Raw genomic sequence first — 25,178 nt, forward strand, 5'->3', positions numbered from 1 at the left:
TTTAATTCATGGCCCATGTAACAGATTCAGTTAGGCTCAGGCTTGGTTCATGTATCATTGTAGAAAAACCTAATCATCAGAATATGAGTAGACCTTAAAAATGGATACAATGAAAAATATGTAAGTAGTAAATAATGAAGCAAGTCTAGGAATGAGATAAAAAAACACTTCAACTTGGCCTTCACATAAGAAATTCAAATGAATGCCACCATGAATAGATACATGAGTTTTGGTCTGTGTGTCTACAGATGTAGAGGCTCTGGGTAAGACACATCCAAATAAAGGGAGACCTAGCTCCCAGACTATAACCTAATTAATGTCAGCAGAACTGTGCAGCATGCTCTAGGACTTCAGGAAATAAGGAGTCCCCAGGGGCTTAGGACATTCAAGATTCCAGGTAGCCCACTGACCTTGATCCAGCTCTTAAAAGTCCATGTGAGATTCTAGTAGGTGGAGAGGAAAAGGAAAGACATCCTATATGAAAAATACCCTTGTAATTCTGATCTTTAAGTATACTAAATAGTTACAGTAAATTAGCATATTGGATTAAAATTAAATGCTAAAAATTAAAAAGCTAAAAGGATATTTTGGCAACAGTGAGAATCATTCTGGCTGCAGTAGAGATCTTCTGGAGCAAAACAGGAGAACAGAATGGAATAGCACAGACTGCAAAAGGTGGTAAGTTGTGGGAACTCTGAGTTTTAGTGATGAAGATCTTTTGAAAGCTTCTGAAGAAAGTGAGAAAATCAGCACAGTTAAAATGTAGGCAAGATGGTGAGGCGGAGGTGGAGGTGGAGGTGGAGGTAGATACGGGGAGGCCAGTAAGGAGGTTGACTGATAGTTTGGGTTTGGTAATATCTGCCTACCTGAGAAAGATGGCAGAAAGAAATGTAGACAGACAGATTTAAATTGGAGCCAATGGTAATTTGACTATTTTTCTTGTATTACTATTTCTTTTTATTACTTTACTAGCTCACAATGCTATAAATTTTAAGTGATGATTTTATGAAAAACAAGGCCTAGCAATAAAATCTTCATTTTCCTTATATAGAGAAAGAAAATGTATGGTGATAATTCTTCCATTTCAACACCCCTTTCATCAATCTATGACTATCATCTTCAAATAGTAGAGAAGGTTTTAGAATGCACATCCCAATGTAATGTTATCTGTTGAAAATACAAAACTCTTGGCTCAAAATGAAGTTTTTCAGTTTATACCTGTGCACTGAATAAGAAATTTTCTTACTTAAAATCATTGATCACACTGTTTAAAATTTCTACCTCCAACGATGTCTTTAAAGAGAAAGTTCCAGTGGGATCAGGTTAAAATTAGTCAATAATTTAAAAAAAAAAAATAATCCTTTAGTCAGATCACCATGGTATTTTGCAATGACACTGGGAGAGATAGCCTATTGTTCTCACCATGACTGTACCCAAATTTCTAATTTTAGTCATAGTACAAAATAGTATTTGGAAATAGAATTTGGTTGTAGCCAAATTGGAAGAAGACATGTAGCAGAAGTAATGACTAAGAACCAAATTACCTATTTTTAAATACTTTTGCAATGCCGTTGTTTCCGTAGTCACTGCTTTTCTTTGCTCTCACTTCAATTTCCCTTTAGGTCATCTGCCTTTTTTTCTTGCTTCTGTTTCTTGTTGACTTTTCTATATGACATTGTACTGATGATGCCTTATTCTCCAAGAAGTTACCTTTTATCATAGATTCATAAAGTCAAAATCTAATTGATTTTTTTTTTATCACATCATAGGTAAATGTCTATCTGACCTCCCAGGTCATTCCTAAAAACTGGAAAATACCAGCAGGACTGCAGAAAGAAACCATATTTTGATTACTTCTTTTTAATACAGATTTACCCTCTGCCTTTGTTTTTCAAACTTAAAGAGAATTTGTGAACTTTTTTGATGTCATTGCTTCAAATTCTTCATTTTATTTCACTTTTAATATGGATGTTTGAAAAAAAAAAACAACAGAGAAAATCTATAGAAAAATGTTAGAGAAATCTTCCTAAATTATTCAAATAGCAGAATTCTATGCCATGATGAACGGGAGTCAAGCACTTCTGTACCTGAGCTGCCCTATTCTTTGTATCACTGTAGAGTAACGAAAGCTTAGGAATACTGTAGGTATCTCTTTACATGGTTCTGTAATTATTAAACTCAACTTACAAATTAAAAAATTAGAAATAAGAGATAATTGAATGTTATCTCCCAAAAGCCACTTATCAAATTAATTGCAAATAGAGAAGTCAAGATTAATAATTTTCTAATTCACCTCGGTAAAGGCTTCCAGATTTCCACGGAAGCTTAAGCCACTTCTGTTATTTAAGACATCACATATACATATATATCTTTGAATTGTTTTAATCCAAAATGGGATTACTAAACTGTAGTGCATTTTAAATATTTCTATTTAACAAAATAACTTCTTAACACATAGGCAATAAAAATGACTATATGATTAGCCTCATTTGATGACATCTTCAAAAAATTTGTATTTGAGACTCTCCCAAATAAGAAGCCCCAAAGGGCTTTTCAGCCCAGGCCCCTGGGAGAGGCTCTGATTTTCCATTCTAAGAAACCACATCAAGTGAAATGCAATGACCCACGAGCTTTGAGGAAATTGCTCAGTTGATTGCATGCCCCTCTCTTCAACCCAACCTAAGCCACCTTTACAGTTATATAATGGAGCATTTTGGAAATGTTTGATTAGTCAACTACTATGTTGCAAAATTAGCAAACAAATTTGGTTCTGGTTGACAAATTTATTGATTTTGCCACAGACCCAAATAGAAAATTGCTTTCAGCCTCAGCTGACAAAACAAGAAAATTAAATTTAAAAAAAATCAGGTTAGACACCCATGATGTCTATATTTTGTCTCTGCCTTTAACCTTTGAAAAAGATCCCTCTGGTTCATTTCATTTATTGATCCCACATTGAAATGATACAGTAAACAAAAAAGGAGATTATTTATAATTACTGGAAAAGTATCACAAGTTCATTCCAGGCTTCTGCCTAAGCAGATACATAATGTAACAAGGTCTATAAGACTTATGGGTGATTACAACTTAAATAATGTAGTGAAATTCTAAATGTTAAATTAGAGCTTTTAGAAGTTTGCTTTAAAGAATAATTTCTAGCCTTTAAAATGCCTGCTTGAGAAAACAGCACTGCTAAGAGATGTATAATTATAAGTGTAACAATACTTCCTGAAAACTGACTCACCTTGTTAACATAAGTTCTTCATTCATAATACATATTATGGCAATGCTGGGCTGAGTTGACTCTCTTTCTAGTTCATCACAATTGATAGTTTAAAATATTACATTCTTCTTGGATCACAGCACATGAATTTCCATGGCTCTCTTTCATATTCCTGCCCACCCCTACCAGAACAATTTTGATGCCTTTTGGTTTTGTAGTTTCATTAGTGATTGGACTTTGTAAACCTGTTATCATCTTGCTTAAATTTGGACTTTCGGTAGTTTATGCTGTGACCCAACCTGCTGTGTGGCTAGACTTTAAAAGCAAAGGGGCCCTCCTAAATGGTGATAATGCTAACGTATGCTTTAAAGAATCAGTATCCCTACTAACCAAAGATATGTTCAAAATGGCCTTTTTACTATCCTATCCAGAATGTTGAAATAAGAAATGCATGTCCACTAGAAAGTGTCTTTCAAAGGAATCTGAGCAGAGAGAGATATATAATAGTGTCGTTGACATTTCCTAATACACTTTTCAGTGAACGTGGAGGATTTCCGAGTCAGGTCTCCTCGATAGAGAAGAGGGTAGGCTTCTGCATGCAGAGCTAGATCTACTGCTGGAGTCCAAGCAACTCCAGGATAGGGCCATGGTGTAGTCAGAGCCCTTCACAGGCCCACTTGTTGCCTCGTGCACCCATTCTTCACCACAAGAGTTTGCAGTGCCCAGCATGGGAACATTAACTGAGCTTTGTGTACTTTATGGGTTGCTTAGTTAGGAATTATAATTCCTGGAAGGCTTTTAGATAATTGGTAACACCAGTCTTTCTTTAAATATAAGAAAAAGCAAATTCAGAATAGAATGCAATTTCTATTCAGAAAAGTAAATGTTTTGACTTCATTCAGCAGAGGGCAGACTTTGGGCAGATGGTATATTTAGGTTTGGGGAAGGATTCAAGTATGTTTAGATTGCCGATTTGCAGTAATTATAAATAATCTCCTTTTTTTGTTTACCTTGATTAATATTAGACTGTGCCTCGCTATAACAGTATAATATTAGACTGTGCCTCGCTATAACAGTTTACCTTGATTAATATTAGACTGTGCCTTGCTACCTGTTATTCAGTGTTTATAAACACTGAATAAATGAAAATCTTTATTTTTTAAGTATTTATTTTTATTATACTTTAAGTTCTGGGATACATACACAGGTTGTACAGGATTGTTGCATAGATATACACATGCCATGGTGGTTTGCTGCCTCCATCCCCTGTCACCTACATTAGGTATTTCTCCTGATGTTATCCCTCCCCAGTCTCCCCAGCCCCTGCTACCCCTCGCCTAGCTCCCTGCCCTCCAACAGACCCCAGAGTGTGATGTTCCCCTTCCTGTGTCCATGTGTTCAAAGGCACTGATTCAATTTGTGCATTCAAAATCTTTCTTTAAAATTTATTTATGTATGAGTTTGCAGCAAGAGACATTCTAATAATTATTCAGTTGATGGGTCCTGCCATATATTAACATGCAGTAGTTCCTTCTTATGCTCAGAGCCAATTGTGAAACAGTAAAGTAAATTGTTCATGCTATATGTAAGGACCCATTAGTTGCTATAGAGAAAGCTGCCTTACTCGAATATTAGGCAGTAATTATGAATGTCGTGTTCAAAGAATAGTAAGGGCGTAGGAAAATTATCATTAAAATAAGTTATAAGTGGTGAGATAGAAAATATAATAATATGGTCCCTAAGTTGTTTTTAAAACTATGTACACAATACATAAAAATGTATGCAAAGGGAAATCATGTATATCAAAATGTTAATTGTGGTTATTTCTAGAATAAGGAAATGTAGGTAATGTTAATTATATTTCATCCACATTTGCCAACTAATCTTTAAAAATATGGATTACTTTTATTATCAAAAAAGAATAAACATAATTAAAAGCAACAAAACAAACAGTTCCTCTTTTAGGTTTTTAGGTTTTTCAACAATTTTTAATCAAATCCTGGCACTAACTGATCTTTATTTTTGGGTACTTAACCAGCAAACAACCAATTCCCTTAAAAAAGCTTTGATTCTGAATAGGCATTTATGAGCTATTTAGAATCTAGATAAAATTATACATCTCCAGTCTGTTCTGGAAGAATGGAAAAGAAATGGATTTTTTCCCCATCTGCAAGAGGTATTCCAATAGATCTCAAAATATTGTTGAGAAAAATGAACATGTAATTTTTTTACCATTATGTGAGATAATCAATTTATATTACGGCAGAATAAAGAATTATCTCAATCATTCAACAAATATTACTGAACACCTACATGTGCCAGAATTTATGCTAGGGACTGAGGCAAAGAGACAATTAAGAAAAACAAAACAAAACACACAGTCTCTTCTCTCGAGACCTGGTGTTTCAAGAGAATCCATTGCTTATCTATGTCGTGATGATATAGCAGGATGCACGAAATGCCCATGGCATCTGAAGGGTACGAGAAGTGTGGCACCCAACTCAGCCTGAAAGGGGCGAAGACTTTCTGGAGGAAGTAACAGCTAGGCTAAAGCCAAAAGAACAAATAGGAGATGGCAGGACAAATGGGATGGGGAGCAGATTGCAGGCAGAGCAGATACCACAGCAAAGGCAAGGAGGCAAGAAACAGTTCCTGGCAGCTGGGTGTTTCTGGAAGAACAGAAAACACCACCATCATTGCAGGGTTCACAGAGGGCTTTGGATACCATGTCTTTTCTTTGTTATGCTTAATTCATATGAGTTCGTTTAAAAAGTCCAGCTCAGCAATTCAACATGGAGTGCAAGATTTTATACGTGTGAAGAAAACGTGCTTTGTTAGAAATTGTGATAATAAATGTGACTGCAAACAGTAAAAACCACCTAGGTAGCATGAGGCAATCCTTCCTGCACTGCACCCCTAGAGGGAGTGTTTATGTGGACCTGGGCCTCTGCTTTGTGTTTGGACCATCAGGATTGTTGTATTAGGCTAAGAACAGAAAAGGTTCATGAAGTATTTTGCTTCAAACGATGTAAACTGCATCAAAAAAGAGCTAATTGCAAGTCTTATAGGAGTTGAATATTTAACTATAGAAATCCTGACTCTTCCTTCCTACATATTTGAAGATAATTTTTTAAGGTAGACTCTAAATTTGAACACATGCAACTTTTCTTAATTATTTAAAAATCCACCTAAGTGAAGATTGATGCTTAAGTTAATTATATGTGAGGAATTTTCCAGTAATATTAATTAATATCTTAATTTGCAAGCATCTGTATTCCTTGATTATTTCTTAATAGGGTCTAGTATAGTGTTATAAGTAACAGTTGAAAGACTGATATGTGTTTATTTGGATGGGTGATCTGATTTTTACATGTGAATAAGACAATCATACTGACTTAAGCAATTTTGCTTTCATCTTTCTTTCTAATTTAAAGGCTGATGTCATTTCCCTTGATGTTTGCTTAAGATTTTTAGCATTAGCTTTTTCTGAGGAATCCTCAGAGGAGCTTCACTGTTTTTGTCTTGAAACTGTGTTTATTTATTCCTTTTTATCTACATGAGAAGTCTTCTGTCACCCTGTTGATCTGAATGCCTGAACATGTTCTCTTCTGTTTTGCTAACAGTCAGTGCCGGACTTTGATTCAGAAGACCTGGGTTCAAATTCTGAATCTGTTAATTACTAGCTGTGCTATCAACAACTTGGTGAACTCTATGAGTTTTTTCTCATTTCTAAAATAGTGTGTAGTTCCTAGGGTGACAACAGAACCATTGGTGGCAGCAGACAAAATTTACATATTCTTTTATTTTAGTAAATTAAAATGAGAAATTTTAGAAACCTAAAATAAATTATAAGAATGACCAGAGTTCAAACTAGCCAAATTTCTTTCTCCCTGTGGAACTCTGATTGCTGTTGTTTGGATTAAAAACCTTAGCAATGTCAATAAGTAGAAACTACACTTGGGGTCAAAGAAATATCAAAGTGGTCATCCAATAGAGATGTTGGATATAAAATTCTGACATGCTGACATCAAATCCTAGTTCTAAATAATTCAAATTCACTAATTCTCCTCATCAAAGTTTTCACCAAATGTGAACTGGAATGAACTGTCTTCAGTATTTTTTTAAATCCCCTTTCCTATTCTTAATCAATTAGTCAATTAACCAATTATTCCATCAGTGAGTAACCTTTGAATATCTGGTACACACCCAGAATGGTTGACATCAATGCTTCCATGTCTTTTGACTTTCCTTCTGCTTCCTCACATTGGCCCTGTTTTATTCTGACTGACCATAAGCCTTAAGATAATCCAGGAGCTTTACAGTTGAGCTGATATTCACAAGAGTTCTGTTGATATATACGTATATATATTCATTTATTAATTATATGTTATGTAAATGAAGAGATCTTCATGCCTATATCTATGTGTTTATTTATATCTATAAAATAAAGCACAGTCCTTTATTTTCTGTTCAAATGAGTTCAGCTTTCATTCTTTTTCACATGCTATATTACTCTAAGTTGTTTTCTCACTGTAATTCCAAACTCTTTTTATCAGATACAGATCTGCGCAATGAAATGGAGAACACATTGACTCTGGAGTCCAAACTCAAGGGTTCGTATCCAATCCCCACTCTGCCACCTAGGACCTGAGAGACTTTAAATAAGTCAAGTTAACCCCTTCCTCCTTCGTGCTGCCTGTGCTTCTTGCAAGCCTCCCTGTTGAGCTTAAGGGCTGCACTGTAACCTGTTTGTTTACATGTCTGCCCTTCTAAACTACGAAATCTTCAAACACAGATACTGTGTCTTATTCAGCACAGCACAGAGTCAAATAGTACAGATTCTGGAGCTCCACTGCCCACACTTAAATCCAACTTATGTCGTTTATTCTGTCTGACTTTGGGCAAGTTATTTGACAATCCTATACCTCAGTTTCCTCATCTACAAAAAGGAGATAATAGTGCCTACCTCACACTGCTGTTAGGAGGATTAAGTAAGTTAGTATTTGCAAAGAATTGAGAAGAGCATCTGGCACATAATGAACATTTGTGAGTATTTCAGTATCTAATATGTTATCTACTTAACAAGTCTTTTTTGAATAAGTAAAGTTATGCAAATATTCAGGAACTCAGCTTTATCTTTAACACTGGGTCTAATGAAAACTTAGATAAGGTTATTCTGAGGGTTAAATGAGGTACTGGATATAAAGCATTGTAAACATACAATGTATTTCTATTCTTCTTTGTTTATAAAAGTGAAGTGACATTAGCAAAATCGATGGAATTAAATGAGCTTCAACATATTTTGCTGTGAAACTGTATTGCCGCTGTGTATTAGACCATTATTTGACTTATTATACTATTGATTAGCACTGTGGAAAAGGTGGAAAATGTGAGGTTTTGACCCTGACCCCTGGAATCTCAGAAAACAACCTCGTAACAAGGCACAGTTTGCAATATGTGTTTGTTTAATATTAACCAACCTGTGAAGCTGAACAGCTCCCTGGTACATATTGACCTCTGAACCTGTCATCAGAGCCAGTGTTTAAACATGCACATGTACTGACAGATTTTGGGGGGTTGGTTGGCTTTGCTTTGGGTTATTCTTTTTTGTGACATTGATAAAACATGAAGACCCAAAGATATACCAAGACACATTTTCCAAATGCCAAAGTAAGTGACCTATATTTTGCTTACACTGTACAATTTGATGTTGCTGAGCATTTTAGTATTAATTTCCAAAACAGCTAGCCACACAGTTTTGGTCTAATCACATTCAGTAGAATCAAATATAACACCCTTTTAATCATTGTGAATCAGTGCATGCATTAGCTGGCAGCAAGAATGGATGACTGGCTCTCTTTGAGGCAGTTTCTTGATCAAACAAGACCACATCCTTGTCTTAGGACAAGACACATGGGAATTTCCCATCTTTACATCTCTTAAATTCAAGGCAGTCTTGCAAGCATGCATACATGCTACTTCTCATTAATTTGAGGTTAACCTAGCTAAGGTTGCTTAGAATTTGAGTTAAAGACTAAAAGGTTGTGGTGGTGTCAAATACTTTATTAGGTCCAATTTCACTTATTCTTTGAGACTTAGAAATGAGGAGTTTTATTCATTTCAGTGTGCAGAAATAGATGATGTATCATGGCTTTGTGGCACATGAGTTTTCACCTAAAATGCTTAAGAAACAATTTTCTTTCAAACCTTTGGATTGTCTCGTGTAATCACAGTTATTCTATGTTATGGCTGCTAAAATTATTTGAGAATAATTGAGTACAAAATATATATGAAATAGTATACTGTATTAACCAGATTTGGGGGCAAAATGAGTTTTCAAGGATTACAAATGGCTAAAGGATTACACACACACACACAAACACACACACACACAGAATATGAGTCATATTGAGATGGCCTTCCTTTTAGTTCTTAAGTATACTGGTAAATTAAGACCATTTTTTGCTTATTATTCAACTCCTCCCTTTTTCCTCTCTTCTATCCCTCTCTTTCTTCCTTTTTTATTTTTGCACAGAGCAGTAACTTAATAAAGAAGGCATGTGTCTTGTTTATTTACTTTTCTTCAATGAGATAATTCACAACCTTAGAACATGGCCTGGAATAGAGTAAGAGCTAAACAAATATTAGTCACTGCTGTTGTTGACTGTATATTTTTAAGTCAGTGGACTACATAAAATAGCCTAGGCACACAATATTTTCATGGGATTCTATTCATAAGTAGTAGATTATTTTGGATTTGGAATAATGATAAAATATTAAATAACTAAACTCCAATTCAAAAATTTAATTTGGTATTTCTTGGCGAAAAACCAGAGGACAAACTTAATTCCTAGGCCTCCTGGCAAATATTTCAGGAATGATTCCCAACTTTTGTTATTAACAATATTAACAGGTCCCCAGGAGAGATAGCTTTCTTTAGTGGATCCCTTAAAATATCCAGTCACTTGGGCATTAGCATTCCTTGTCTTGTGTTAACTTGTTAATGAATTAATGATTCACATATAGAAAACCCTGAAAAAATATATATTTGAAGAGAAATGCTGACATGGTCTTAATGCCTCCTGCATTGCTGCAACATCTGTTAACTCTGATCTAACATTTAATGAAATATATGGACTTGCCATAGCAACATCTGCAACGCAAAGCATATATGTGTTTCTAAGATAAGGAGAACTTTTTCTTTTAAAGCAACATACAAAAATATGTTAGTGATAGGTAACTATGAGATATTTGGCAAAACAGAAATATGTATAGCAACAATATTTTAGTATGAGACCATAGAATACTTCTAAGCCCTTTACTTAGAAAATTTCTAAGCTACTTATTATTATTACTTCACAAAAGGAATCTTAAAGGGTAATATTTGGATGCATAATAGTGACTCTGGCAAAAAAAAAAAAAAAAAAAAAAAAAAAAAGCCCACAAAACCATACGTGTAAGAATTTGGGGTCATGGCTGTCATTTTAGAAAAAGTATAATACATAAATATAATTTCTTCCTTTTCTTTTGCCTGACACTTTCTGTATGTTTGAAGTATAATTTGTGAAAAGTGAACCTCAAAAAACTTTAAAAAACAGACAACCAAAAAACATTATATCCCTATTTCTAAAGTATATGCATAAAATATTGCTTCAATTTTTATAGAAATAAAAATATGGGAAGCTGATTAGGCCTTCTTTTGGCCTCAATCAGCATATTTGGTGGCCTAAACCCTAGAGGGAATGTGAAGCTTACCACACTTGACTGTTTCCTCACTTTCCCTATTTAGAAGATGCTGCACTTTTTTATTTTTCTCAATTAATTCTTGTGGAGAATAAAGAGTAATAAAAATGTATTCATGTGGGCTATTGAAGTGTTTTTCTCATTTTTTTTGCAAAACTTAAAATATTTATTATGGTAGAAACTCAGAAATATATGCATATATATTAGTCTTACTGAGAGAATTAGAAAGAAGCACCAAATAGGTTTTTAATTTCAATTCTGATCAAAAAAATTTAAAAAGTAACTATGTAGGAAGTAACAGCTCAAAGGCTCTGGGAAACCTTGACATAGAATAACCTCTTACCTAGTTGAGAGGATCAAATTCCTGAAAAGTTCATGACAGGAAAATTTCAGGTTTAGTAGTTTAATAGCTTAAGGGGAAGATATGATTTATACAGTTTGGGCCAGACCTACTAGGTCTAGAGGAGCAGATATTTCTCAGGCTTGTTCCTCTGCCTCTCAAAGCAGAGGTTTTTAATCTGGTGCATGAAAACGATATCACAAGGCACAAATTGGCAACCCTTCTTGCACTTGTTGCTGCTCCCTCCCCTCAAATCAAAACCCAGTTCGAAGGCTTTACCTGAAACCCCAGGAACCTCTTATGTCTCCTAAGCCTTTAGACAAAAAGATCCCTTCTCATTGTGCTTCCATTTTTATTCCCTTTCTATCAGTGAGCCCTTGTGTCTTACTCTTTTTCTCTTAATTATTCTTAATCATACTGACTGGGATTTGCATATGTGATGTTAAATTCATGCAATTTTATAAAAGATACATTGAAGCAAATTCATATTATGATTTTTGCATAGCTGATTACAGTTAAAATTAATTCCTATTGGTAAAATTACTTAAATATACTACTAAAGTAATAGAAAATTATTATTAATAAAGGTTATATGTCCTTTAAAAATATTTTCTAGTATAGAGGGATAGTGTAAGCACAAAGTGTTAAATCCTCTTTTTTCAAGAGTTGAATAAAGAGAAATAATACTAAAGTTAGAAGATGATAGGTTTTTGTAAAGGTTTGCTTTTGACTTTCACCTTGGGAGAATAAGACCTGCATGTTCATCTGTCATTGTAGTAGAGAGAGCATATAAGTGTGACCTTCATAATTCATGCTAGCAATTGTTTCTTTTGAGATAATCCAGTGTTGGGTCTTGCTGTCACTCATCTTCTGGGAGTATTCTGCAAACCACTGGTAGGTTACAGGGGCATGTCAATGAGTTCTGCCACACTAGACTCTTAAGAGAATCAGCTTAGACAAGACCTATGAACCACCTCTTTATGAATCATATTTTCATTTATTCCAAACCAGTTCCCCATTTTATTTAAATATTATTTATATGCTGATTTTTTAAGGCAAATAAGATTTACAGAATGAGAAAAGCAAGTAAATTGTTCTTTAAACATGATTTTTTCTTGATCCTTGGCAAAAGTTTTATAATCTAGGCCCCCAAAATGAAATGTCTAATTACTTAGCTTTGGTAATATAGTATGACTCATTTTTACTTCTTTATCATGAAAATTTTTAAATTGAAACATAAGTAGATGGAAAAATATAAGGAACCCTCAGCTGATGTTAACCAACATCAATCATGGTCAATTATTGCATCTAAACCACTGTGCCCTCTCTCCCATTATTTTAAGGTAAATCTCAGATATATAATCACATAATAAATATTTCTAAGTGTATCAGTAATAGAAAAATACTTTTAAAATGTAGCCATGTGAGACAGTTTTAACAATCAAAACAACAACTAGTGCTTACTGGTTTTATCTTGCAATGTTACAGAAAGTTGAGCAAGTGGCTGTGGATGAGTAGACCAGTACACATTTTGAAACCTGATTGAAAGGACACTCCATTTCAGGAAGAAATGTTAGGTAAATCATGGGTGTTAAAGTGGAATTGATCAAAATTAAGCAAGATATAGCCTGGAGGATCCCCAAGGCAACAGAAGAAGAAATGACAAGTTGCAATTAAAAAAGAAAGAGAATCAGTTTTATGAGGGTTAGATTGAAGAAGGCAGAATTTTGGAGTTGGAGAATGACATTTCAAAAGTCATGTAAATCAACACAATTCAGAATATGGGTAATCCTGTAGGAGAAATAACTAGATGTCATCATCAAATAAATTGCAAGAGGTAGATAAAAGACATGAGAGGTGATTGACCCTAAGGATTGAAAGAGACTTAAAAGACGTATCAACCAATGAGAGTGAGAACCCTGTTTGGATTCTGATTCAAACAAACTAAGGGGGAGGGAGGGAGAGAAAGAAAGAGACAGAGAGAGAAAGAGAGAGAGAGAGAGAGAGAGAGAGAGAGAGAGAGAGAGAGAGAGAATGTGAGAAATAAATGACCACTGCACGAAAATTGATAATATTTTAAAAAGTTGGTTTGATGAATATGCTGATTTCCCAGATATGGTCATTGCACATTGTATATATGTATCAATATATCACTCAGTGACAATTACTAAATACCAATTAAAAATTAAAATAAGAAAATAAATGTTGGTTATATTTAAGATGTGATGATATTTTAGTTTTTTGAGATACATACTGATCATTCACGGATCAGATTATATGATGACTTAGATTGGCTTGGAAATAATTTAGTAATGATTGTGGTGGGGTAGCAGAGGAGAAAAGATGAGTATAGATAAACTACAACAGACAAGTATTGATTATTGTTGAAACCAGGTGAAGCTGGAGATTCATTACACTATTCTCTGTACTTGGGAATGTTGAAAAATTTCCCAATTAATAAGATTTGTTTAAATTTCCTAGTTTGGAACTACTACACAGAGTTTTCTTAATAGTCCCCCAAAAAGTTTAAAAGCAGAAAGAAGATACTATAAATTCCTTCAGCCAACAAGAAGTATTAATTAACTAGCACTTTTGAGTTTTGTCATTATAGATGAAATTTATAATGATGAATTTGAAGCACTCTGAAACATTGAAATGTTAAATTATATGCAATAAAATTTTGATTTTAAAGTGGACCTCACTGTGTTTATTTAACAGCTTTATTGAGGTATGATTGATATATAACAAATCATACATACTTAATGTATACAACTGATGAGTTTGGACATGTATATATATCTGTGAAACTATCGCTATGATAAATGCAACGGATATATCCATCACCTTCAAAAATTTCCTTGTGTTCTTTTGTTTAGTTTTGTTTCTGGTAAGAACAGTTAACATGAAATCTACCCTACTGAAGATCCAAGATGGCCAAATAGGAACAGCTCTAGATTGCAGTCCCCAGTGAAAACGCAGAGGGTGAGTGATCACTGCATTTCCAAACGAATTTTTACTGCTCACAGACCAGGAGATTCCCAGGTGGAAAAGCTCCATGAGTCTCCAGCACAGCTGGAAAGAGCTGACAAAGTGGGTCTCTGCACAAAAACTCACACAAATCTGGGCGCCGTTTCAACTGGCAACTGGAATGCCTGAGAGACACAGTCACCCATTCAACTGGAAAAAGGGGGCTGAAACAGGGAGCCAGGTGATCTGGCTTGGCTGATCCCACCCCAACAAAGACCAGCAATCTGAAACACTCTCGACTGAGAGTTTCACAACAAGCACAGCTGGAACCCAGACAATCCAGCTCTGTGGGAGGAAGGGTGTCCGTCATTACCAAGGCAGTACACCACTACTGAGGAAGTCCACTATTACTGAGGCAGTCCACCATTACCGAAGCAATCCACCATTACTAAGGCAGTCTGCCATTACAGAAACAGTCTGCCATTACTGAGGCAGACAACCATTACGGAGGCAGTTTTAATTATATCCCTATAAACTGCAAGGAATTTCACACAACAGCTGGGCAGAGCCCACGGTAGTTCAGCAAGGCTTCTGCTGGCAGACTGTGATTAGGCTATGTCCTCGCTGGGCAGGGCATCTCTGAAAAAAGGCAGCAGAATGACAAGAACTTATAAATAAGCCCCACCTTCCTGGGACAGAGCACCTGGGGGAAAAAAAAGCAGTTAGGAGTACTGCTGCAGCAGACTTACACCTACCTGCCCAGCAGCTCTGAACAGAACAATGGAGCTCACAGCTCAGCACTTGAGCTCCTATAAGGGACAGACTGTCTCCTTAAGCAGCTCCCCAACCCCTGTATAACCAAAGAGACACCACATAAAGGAGAGCTCAGGCTGACATCTGGCGGGTATCCTTTTGGGACAAAGATAACAGAAGAAGACACTGGCAGCAACCCTTACTGTTCTGCAGCCACTGAATGTGATCCCCAGGCAAGCAGGGCCTGCAGCGGACCTCCAGCAGTCCTACAGCAGGGGGTCCTGACTGTTAAAAGGAAAACTAAGAAACAGAAAGAAATAACTTCATCAGCAACAAAAAGAACATCCACTCAGAGACCCCATCTGAAAGTCACCAACCACAAAGATCACAGGTAGAAAAATCCACAAAGATGGGAAGAAACCAGCACAAAAAGGAATAAAATACCTCAAACCAGAATGGTTCTCCTCCTTCAAGGGATCAAAACTCCTCACCAGTAAGGGAACAAGGCAGATGGAGAATGAGTCTGATGAACTGACAGAAACAGGCTTCAGAAGGTGGGTAATAATAAACTTCTATGAGCTAAAAGACCATGTTCTAACCCTATGCAAAGAAACTAAGAACACTGAAAAAAGGTTTGACGAAATGCTAAAGAGAATAAACAGCTTAGAGAGGAATATAAATGAATTGATGGAGCTGAAAAACACAACACAAGAAATTCATGAAGCATACACATTTCAATAGCCAAATCGACCAAGCAGAAGAAAGAATATCAGAGACTGAAGATCAGCTCAATGAAATAAAAGAAGTGGCAACATTAGAGAAAAAATAGTAAAAAGAAATGAACAAAGCCTCCAAGAAATATGTGATTATGTGAAAAAATGTAATCTACGCTCGATCGGTCTACCTGAATATGATATGGAGAATGAATCCAAGCTGGAAAAACACTCTTCAGGATATTATCCAGAAGAACTTCCCCAACCTAGCAAGGCAGGCCAATATTCAAGTCCAAGAAACACAGAGAATACCACAAAGATATTCCTCAAGAAAAGCAACCCCAAGGCATATAATCGTCAGATTCACCAGAGTTGAAATGAAGGAAAATATGCTAAGGGCAGCCAGAGAGAAAGATTGGGTTATCCACAGAGGGAAGCTGATCAGACTCACAGTGGATCTTTCAGCAGAAACCCTACAAGCCAGAAGAGAGTGGGGGCCAATATTCAACATCTTAAATAAAAGAACTTTCAACCTAGAATTTCATATCCAGCCAAACTAAGCATCATAAGCAAAGGAGAAATAAAATCCTTTATGAATAAGCAATTGCTCAGAGATTTCATCACCATCAGGCCTGCTTTACAAGAGCTCCACAAAGAAGCACTAAACATAGAAAGGAACAACCAGTACCAGCCACTCCAAAAATGTACCAAACAGTAAAGAGCATCAACACAATGAAGAAACTGCATCAACTAATGGGCAAAACAACCAGGTAGCATCAAAATGGCAGGAACAAATTCATACATAACAATATTAACCTTAAATGTAAATGGGCTATATGCCCCAATCAAAAGACACAGACTGGCAAATTGGATAAAAAGTCAAAACCCATTGGTGTGCTGTATCCAGGAAACCCATGTCACATGCAAGGATACACATAGGCTCAAAATAAAGGGATGCAGGAAGATCTACCAAGCAAATGGAGAGTAAAAGAAAAAAGGAGTTGCAATCCTAGTCTCTGATGAAAAAGGCTTTATACCAACAAAGATCAAAAGAGACAAAAAAGGGTATTATATCATGGTAAAAGGATCAATGCAACAAGAAGAGCTAACGATCCAAAATACAGGAGTACTCAGATACATAAAGCAAGTTCTTAATAACCTACAAAGAGACTTAGACTCCCACACAATAATAGTGGGAGACTTTAACACTCCACTGTCAATATTAGACAGATCAATGAGACAGAAAATTAACAAGCATATCCAGGACTTGAACTCAGACCTGGATCAAGCAAACCTAATAGACATTTACAGAACTCTCCACCCCAAATCCACAGAATACACATTCTTCTCAGCACCACATCACATCTACTCTAAAAATGACCACATAATTGGAAGTAAATCACTCCTCAGCAAATGCAAAAGAATGCAAATAATAAAAAAGCAGTCTCTCAGACCACAATGCAATCAAATTAGAACTCAGAATTCAGAAATTAACTCAGAACCACACACCTTCATAGAAACTGAACAATGGGCTCTTGAATGTTGACTGGATAAATAATGAAATGAAGGCAGAAATAAAGATGTTTTTTGAAACCAACAAGAACGAAGACACAACGTTATCAGAATCTCTGAGACACATTTAAAGCAGAGTCTAGAGGAAAATTTATAGCAATAAATGCCCACATGAGAAGCAAGGAAAGATCTAAAATCAACACTAAATCATCAAAATTGAAAGAGCTACAGGAGCAAGACCAAAAAAACTCAAAAGCTAGCAGAAGACAAGAAATAACTAAGATCAGAGCAGAACTGAAGGAGATAGAGACACAAAAAAACCTTCAAAAAAATCAATAAATACAGGAGCTGATTTTCTGAAAAGATCAACAAAATAGACAGACCATTAGCCAGATGAATAAAAAAGAAAAGAGAGAAGAATCAAATAGATGCAATAAAAAAGGATAAAGGGGATATCACCACAGATTCCACAGAAATACAAAACACCATCAGAGATTACTGCAAACAACTCAATGCACATAAACCAGTAAACCTGGAAGAAATGGATAAATTCATGGACACTTGCACCCTCCCAAGCCTAAACCAGGAAGAAGTCAAAACCCTGAATAGATCAATAACAAGGGCTGAAGTTGAGGCAGCAATTAATAGCCTACCAACCAAAAAAAGCCCAGGTTCAGAGGGGTTCACAGCTGAATTCTACCAGACACACACAGAGAAGCTAGTACCACTCCTTCTGAAACTATTCCAAACGATCCAAAAAGAGGGAATCCTCCCCAAAACTTTTTATGAGACCAACATCATGCTGATACCAAAACCCGGTAGATACTCAACAAGAAAATAAAACTACAGGCCAATATCCATGATGAACATAGATGCAAAAATCTTCAATAAAATACTGGCAAGCCGATTGCAACAGCACATCAAAAGGTTATCCATCACAATCAAGTAGGTTTCATCTCGGGGATATAAGGCTGGTTCAGCATACTCAAGCCTATAAAAGTAATTCACCACATAAACAGAAACAAAGACAAAAACCACATGATCATCTGAATAGATACAGAGAAAGCCTTCAACAAAATTCAATAGGCCTTGATGCTAAAAACTCTCAATAAACTAGGTATCAATGGAACATATCTCAAAATAATAAAAGACATTTACAACAAACCCACAGCCAATATCATACTAAATGGGCAAAAACTGGAAGCATTCCCTTTGAAATCTGGCACTAGACAAGGATGCCCTCTCTCACCACTCCTGTTCAATATAGTATTGGAAGTTCGAGCCAGAGCAATCAGGCAAAAAAAGAAATAAAGGGTATTCAAATAGGAAAGGAAGAAGTCAAATTGTCTCTATTTGCAGATGACATGATTGCATATTTAGAAGACCCTATCGTCTCAGCCCAAAATCTCCTGAAACTGATAAACAACTTCAGCAAAGTCTCAGGATACAAAATCAACGTGCAGAAATCACAAGCATTCCTATACACCAATAACAGACTTAAAGACAGCCAAATCAAGAGTGAACTACCATTTAAAATTGCTACAAAGAGAATAAAATACCTAGGACTACAACTAACAAAGGATATAAAGGACCTCTTCAAAGAGAACTACAAACAACTGCTCAAGGAAGTAAGAGAGGATGCAAACAGATGGAGAAACATTCCATGCTCATGGTTAGGAAAAATCAATATTGTGAAAATGGCCATACTGCCCAAAGTAATTTATAGATTCAACACTATCCCCATCAAGCTACCAATGAACTTCTTCACAGAACTGGAAAAAAACCACCTTAAACTTCATATGGAACCAAAAGAGAGCCCCCATAGCCAAGTCATTTCTAAGCAAAAAGAACAAAGCTGGAGGCATCAGGCTGCCTGACTTCAAATTATACTACAAGGCTATGGTAATCAAAACAGCATGGTACTGGTACCAAAAGAGAGATATAGACCAGTGGAACAGAACAGAGGCCTCGGAGGCAATACCACACATGTACAACCATCTGATCTTTGAAAACCTGACAAAAACAAGCAATGGGGAAAGGATTCCCTGTTTAATAAATAGTGTTGGGAAAACTGGCTAGCCATGTGCAGAAAGCAGAAACTGGACTCCCTCCTGACACCTTACACCAAAATTAACTCCAGATGTATTAAAGACTTAAACATAGAGCTAACACCATAAAAACCTTAGAAGAAAACCTAGGCAAAGCCATTCAGGACATAGGCATAGGCAAGGACTTCATGACTAAAACACCAAAAGCATTGGCAACAAAAGCCAAAATAGACAAATGGGATCTAATTGAACTCCAGAGCTTCTGCACAGCAAAAGAAACAATCATTAGAGTGAACCAGCAACCAACAGAATGGGAGAAAATTTTTGCAGTCTACCCATCTGACAAAGGGCTAATATCCAGAATCTACAAAGAACTAAAACAGATTTACAAGAAAAAAACAAACCCATTAAAAAATGGACAAAGGATATGAACAGACACTTTTCAAAAGAAGACATATATGAGGCCAATAAACATGAAAAAAGCTCATCATCACTGGTCATTAGAGAAATGCAAATCAAAATTACATTGAGATAACATCTCTTGCCAGTTAGAATGGTGATCATTAAAAAATCTGGAGACAACAGATGCTGGAGAGGATGTGGAGAAATAGGAACACTTTTACACTGTTGATGGGAGCGTAAATTAGTTCAACCATTGTGGAAGACAGTGTGGCGATTCCTCCAGGACCTAGAAATAGAAATTCCATTTGACCCAACAATCCCATTACTGAGTATATATCCAAAGGATTATAAATTGTTCTATTCTAAGGACACGTGCACATGTATGTTCATTGCAGCACTGTTTGCAATAGCAAAGACTTGGAACCAACCCAAATGCCCACGGACGATAGACTGGACAGGGAAAATGTGGCACTTATACACCATGGAATACTATGCAGCCATAAAAAATGATGAGTTTGTGTCCTTTGTAGGGACATGGATGAATCTAGAAACCATCATTCTCAGCAAACTGACACAGGAACAGAGAATCAAGCACCACATGCGCTCACTCATAAGCAGGTGTTGAACAATGAAAACACATGGACACAGCGAGGGGAGTATCACACACTGAGGTCCGTGGTTGGGGGACTAGAGGAGGGACAATGTGGGGTAGGGAGTTGGGGAGGGATACCATGGGGAGAAATGCCAGCTATAGATGATGGGGATGGAGGCAGCAAATCACATTGCCATGTATGTACCTATGCAACAATCCTGCCTGTTCTTTACATGTACCCCAGAACCTAAAATGCAATAAAACATGTTTTTTTTTTAAAAAAGAAATCTACCCTATTAACAACACTTCAGTGCCTAACAATGGGCACTATGCTATGCAATAGATCTCCAGAACTAACTCATCTTGCATGACTGAAACTTTGTGCTAGTTGAACAGCAACTCTCCATTCTCCATTTCTTCCAGCCTCTGGTAACCACCATTCTGTTCTCTGCTTCTGAGTTTGACTACGTTAGCTACTTTGTATAAGTGGATTCATTCAGGATTCATCCTTCTGTGACTGACTTTTTTCCCTTAGCATATTTTTCTCCAGATTCATTCATGTTGTCACACATAGCAGGATTTCCTTATGAAGGCTGAGTAATTTTCATTTTATGTATATACCATATTTTCTTTATCTGTAATTTGTCAGTGGACATTTGGATCGTTTCCATAACTTGGCTATTGTGAATACTGCAGCAATGAACATGGGAATGCAGGTATTGCTCTGAGATTTTGATTTCAATTCTTTTGGAATTGAAAGTGGGATTGTTGGATCATATAGTAGTTTGATTTTTAATTTTTTAAGAAATTTCTATACTGTTTTCCATATTGCTCATACTAATTTATATTCAAACCAACAGTGTACAAGAGTTCCCTTTTCTCCAAATGCTTGCTAACCTTTGTTATCTTTTAATTTTTTGATAATAGCCATCCTAATGTGGGTGTGATTTTAATTTGCATTTCCTGATGATTACTGGTGTTGAGCATCTTTTCATATACCTGTTGGCCATTTGTATGTCTTTTTGAATAAATATCTATCCATCCTTTTTTTTAAAAAAAATCATGTTATTTGTTATGTAGGTGTTCCTTACATATTTAGGATATTGAATTCATCAGATACATGGGTTGCAAATACTTTCTCCCACTCCACAGGTTGCCTTTTCAAAGGAAAAGATTGTTTCCTTTGCTGTGCAGAAGCTTTTTAGTTTGATGTAGTACCATGTGTTTACTTTTGCTTTGCCACCTGTGCTTTTGGTGTCATATCCAAGAAATCACTGCTAAGACCAGTGTCAAAAGTTTTTCCCCCATGTTTTTTTCTAGGAGTTTCACAGTTTCAAGTCTTACAACTCAAGTTTTTTGTCCATTTTTAGTTTTTTTTGTTTATAATTTAAGATAAAGGTCCAATTTTATTTTTTTGTATGAGGATATACAATTTTCCCAACACTTTTTGTTGAAGAGGCTATCTTTTCCCTATTGTGTGTTCTTGGGACCCTTGTTGAAGATCAGTTGGCCATATATGCATGGGTTTAGTTCTGGGCTCTCTACGGTGTTTGACTGATCTATCACTCTCTTTATGCCAATACCATAATGCTTTTGTTGTTTTGTTTTTTGGTACCACATTTTTTTTTCAATTACTATAGCTTTGTAATATATTTTGAAATCAGGAAATATGATGCCTCCAGCTTTGTTTTCTCATAAAATCACTTTGGCTATTTTGAGTCTTTCATGGTTTCACATAAATTTTAGGACTATTTTTCCTGTTTCTTTAAAAAAATGCCATTGGGATTTGGATGAGGACAGTATTGAATGTGTAGCTTTTTATGGATAGTATGGGCATTTTAATGATGTTAAGTCTTCCATTCCATGAACATAAGATGTGTTTTCATTTATTTGCTGCTTTAATTTCTTTTATTGACCTTTTATAGTTTTCAGTATACAAGAGGTTTACCTGTTTAATTATGTTCGTTCCTAAGTATTTTATTCTTTTTGATGTTACTATAAATGTGATCATTTTGTTAATTTCCTTTCAGAATTGTTCATTGTCAACATATAGAAATGTAACTGATTTTGTATGTTGATTTTATATCCTGCAACTTTACTGATTTGCTTACTAGATTCAAGAGTTTATTGTGGAGTATTTAGGATTCTTCTACATATAAGATCATGAAATGTATGCATATTGAATATACATTTATGAAACCCAACCCTTAATTAGGGTTGTTTTTTTTTTTACATCTTGGGGAGGGTGTTATTTTGACACACATACACATGTAGGGTTCCAATCACTTAACAAAGAGTAATTATTTAAGGTACAATCACAGGAGTAGAATAAAGTTAGAATATCTTACCAAAAATAAAATCTGTGCCAAACATACATATTTTTATGAGACCTAAGATGGGAAGACTCTTTCATTTTCATCTATTTGTGTCTAATCTCAGTGGTTGGGCAACTGGAGATTCTCTCTTCCTGATAGGCATAAAGGGACCCTATCCCTTCTTATGACAACAATTAGGGTTGAGAGACAACTCACCCAAAGACCAAAGTTGATAAGGTCCTGACATTATGGCTGAGCCAAAACTCACAACGCACTGTCTAACTTCTGAGCCTAGCTCCTAAGACAGTCCATCACCATCGGATACCTACTTTATGTTGAATATGATTCATAAAAATAGGATCCCTGCCTCCAAGACATGAGGAACTGAACTGGAGAGCTGGGGCAAATAAAGTAGGTTTTGTGTAGGAAGAATGGTGTGACTTCAGAGAGAGAAGAGTGGATTCCAGGCAGAGGACATGGGATCAGAAGTTTGACCTCAGTAACACGAAACAAGTGTCTACTTCAGCTAAAACAGAATGTTTGCATAGAGTTTGGCTGAGGTTGTTCTTGATTACCAGGTTAAGAAGTTTGAACTTTAAGGAATTTTGGTATAAACAATAATGAAAAGCATTATATTTGGCTTCATTCTTCAATGTGGATACCATAATAATATTATGAAGTAGTTTAAAAGTAATTGTGCAACATATACAGTTTAACATATAGTTGAAGAGTAATCATAAAATGCACATAAGGCATTTCTATTTTATTTTTCTTTCAAAAACTGTATTACTTCCATTCAAAGAAAAAGTTTTTAAAAAATTAGAAAACAACCCTCCCATCACCCCTTAAAAAAACAATGCCTGCAATGTTCAGAATCATAGTCAATATATTTAGATTTCTTATCACACCTTCCTAATGACTGTCGTCATTAGTCAAATAAGTAAACAATATAAGAGTGGCATACAAAATTCAGTGGGTCTTTTGTTTGGTCTCCTGACTTATAGAGAAGTGTTCACTCCCTCAAGATTATAGGATTAAATTATCTGTCCTGAGTACACACAGGAGATATGACCCAAAAGAATACCCTGCAAAGATGTAAGGTATCTAATGTTTAGTTAAAATAAAATACATTATAAAGAAAGCACAAATAATTCTATTCCATTTCAAAAGACTCAGAAAAGCAGATCTGCCTATAAAAAGAGTTATAAATTATTTTAGCTGTGATGGTTCTTCATGTTGAGACATTGCCAGCTATATTCCATCCTTTCCCAAGGTTTAGTATAAGGAATATTTTTCTGGTAACAGAAATCATTAAAACTCAGGGCAGTGCATTCAGTTGAATTCAAGTCTAGTCAGGGCTCCAGATAGACTGTTTTATTCTGTGAATTGACAATATGTCTCTGAAATTCCAGAATGTGAAATTCTAAGACCTCAAAGGGATATTTACAAACGCTTTCAGATTGTAGTGGATATTTTGTTCTCTCCTCCGTTTGGAAGTAGGAGGAGTTCTTCGATGGGGTGAGGAGGGGTGAGGGGAGGGTTTGAGCCTAAGTCTTCCAGGTACTATTCAGAAACTATGCATTTCTAGCTAGTTGCAGCCTCCAGTTTCCAGGCTTGTCTTGCTTGTGAGCATGCAGATAAAGAGTAACATTTCATTTTAAAACTTGACTTGAAGGGGCCTCTGGGAGACCTCCTCCTAGCAGTAGATAAGGTGAAGGTCAGCATAGTGTAACTGACAGTCTCTGAGCCTGAACATCCTGCCCTTGATAGTTGCCCTTGGGCTAAAGATGCTGCTTTGGGCTCTGGGTGACCCCTGTCAAACCCAAGAGCTACTCACTGTCATTTCCAGCCATGCCTCTGTCCCTGAGTTTGCAGTATGTGTCTGAGCATAGACTGGCAGGCAATTTCCTATTGCAGAGGCATTGTTTTGATTCATTTCAAGAATTCTGCGATGCCTTAACTACAGTAAAATCACCAAATTACTGTACGGCTGTAAAAACTTCAAGGTTATTAAATATACCTTCTTGTCTAAGTACATACTTTTTTCTGTCCCTTTCCTTTTCTTCTTTCCAATTCTCCAGTGATTTCTATTTTTAAATGAAGACAGAGTGTATACATCCTTTTGCCCTAATACATACAAATATCATTTTGAAAATAAAAATATTCACATTTTGTCCTCATACTTTTCACCTCTCCAAGCGCCCTCAAGTATCTCTTTAATCCCACTGAAGTTCCAATTTCCACTGTTTTGCTGATTTAAAAAACAAAGGAAAAAGTGCAGCACTAGATAGAGTCAAACAACTGGAATACTACTCAGCATGAAAAAGGACCAAACTGTCCATCTACTCTATAACTTTCATGGATCTCAAGAGCATCAAGATGAGTGAAAAAAAAACAAAACAAAAACAAAAACTCAATCTCAAAAAGATCACATGCAGTATGATTCCATTTATGTAACAGTTTCAGAGTGATGAAAATACAGAGATGGAAAACAAGTAGTTGCCAGGAGCAGTGAGGAGGAGGTGGAGATAAAGATAAAGAGGTAGAACAAGGGAGAGCTTGTGCAAAAC

At 35.9% G+C, this 25,178-nt stretch overlaps 1 protein-coding gene across 1 annotated transcript in view; it reads right to left on the bottom strand.

The window, feature by feature from the left end:
* Window positions 1-25,178, bottom strand: part of SLC38A4 (solute carrier family 38 member 4) — a 73,404-nt gene that overhangs the window by 41,011 nt on the left and 7,215 nt on the right. The gene's annotated exons all lie outside the window — the stretch shown is intronic.

Source organism: Saimiri boliviensis, chromosome 7, assembly GCF_048565385.1.
Source record: "Saimiri boliviensis isolate mSaiBol1 chromosome 7, mSaiBol1.pri, whole genome shotgun sequence".
Lineage (NCBI taxonomy): Eukaryota > Metazoa > Chordata > Mammalia > Primates > Cebidae > Saimiri > Saimiri boliviensis.